Source organism: Pteropus vampyrus, unplaced genomic scaffold (genome assembly GCF_000151845.1).
Source record: "Pteropus vampyrus isolate Shadow unplaced genomic scaffold, Pvam_2.0 Scaffold121, whole genome shotgun sequence".
Lineage (NCBI taxonomy): Eukaryota > Metazoa > Chordata > Mammalia > Chiroptera > Pteropodidae > Pteropus > Pteropus vampyrus.
In genome coordinates, this window is record NW_011888902.1 from 3,320,051 (window position 1) to 3,321,616 (window position 1,566).

The following is a 1,566-nucleotide window of genomic DNA, read 5'->3' on the forward strand; positions in this document are numbered from 1 at the left end:
AAGAGAAAAGAAAAGAAGTTACAGGCCAAAATGGAATCATTTGCCCCCAGGACAGCAAACCGAGACGGCGGTGGCTTCAGCCTTTCTCCTGACCGTGACCTGGGCACAGTGGGTCTGAGATGTCTGGGCTGGCACTGGGGAGGTAACGCACTGATGAAATCCTGCCTTTCCCCACCCCCGAAACGACGACCCGGCCTGGAACAGTCTTTCCTTTGCTTTTGCGACTCCGTCTTGCGTCCCCTCCTTCTGCCTGTACAAACCTTTCCTTTAGTCTGTATTCTGAGCGCATCCTCCTGGCTGCTGCCCGATTTGTGAATCACTAAACGAAGCCAATCAGATCTTCAAACTTATTTGGTGAAATTGCGTTTTCAGCAAAAGGTTTATTTACTTGAATCCTGGAAGGTTCTGTATGTGGCCCGGTTAGTGCTGCCTGTAGGTTCTGAAGCATCTGTTTCTATAGCATCTAAAACAACTATCAATTCGCTCCTGATGTAAAAAAGCTCCCCGCCTTTTCCCCCCACAGGGCGTGTCTCTAGCTATCTTCTTTGAGGGCTGAGGGTAGTTCGGGATGACAGGCTGTGAATGGTTATCTCTTGCTGTCATGCGATTCACAATGAGGGTTGCATGCATGGGACAATGACAAGTAACACTGTCCCTCTTCACTTCCCCTGAGGTCACCCCCCACTGGACTTCAACAAAGGCGGAGACGTTTTTAATGAGGCGCTTCAGGTGATCGGTCCAAAGTTAGGTAGAGTGGGGACGAGGGTTGCCATACTGTGATCTATAACAGGAAATGCATAGCTGGTCTTTGTCCCGTGGCTGGCACAGCCGTTTAGAACCCTTGGGATTTCCTAAGTGATGAGAGGCATAAAGAAGTCTTACGTCTCTTGTTATGTTAATGAGGTGACTTTTGGACCGCACTGAAGGTTGGGGCTGGTTGCCAGAAGAACCAACCCTGTGACTAGAGACTTGGAACTTTCAGTTCCACCCCCGACCTTGGGGAAGAGAGGGGCCGGAGGTCGAACGAGTCCTCAGTAGCCAGTGATTTCATCGACCGTGCCTCCGTAATGTCGCCGCCGCACCGGGGGAGGGCGTGGAAGCGCCGTGCCCTGTTCCTGTACCTTGCCCTATGCATCTCTTCCGTAAATGGAATGGTTCTCTGAATTCTGTGAGCCGCTTTACCAAAGTAATTGAACGCGAGGAAGAGATCGTGGGAACTTCTGATCCACGGCCGGTAGGTCAGAAGCCTGGGGTACAACCTGGACTCGCATTTGGCATCTGAAGAGGTGGGACCGAGCCCTTAACCTGTGGGATCTTTCGCTGTCTCCAGGTAGAGAGTGTCAGAATTGAGCCGAATTGCAGGATGACACCCAGCTAGTACCCGAGAATCGTATGGAAACCGCCCCCCGCCCCCTGCCACGCACGTGCTGGAATTGGTCACCAGAACCTTTAAAGATGGAAAAAGAGTTGGTGTTTCCCCCAGGTCATTTCCTTGGGCCCTCTGGGTCACACAGGGGTCAAGGTCTTGAAAGCGGCAGGTGTCGGAGTCTGGCCCGGGTCACACAG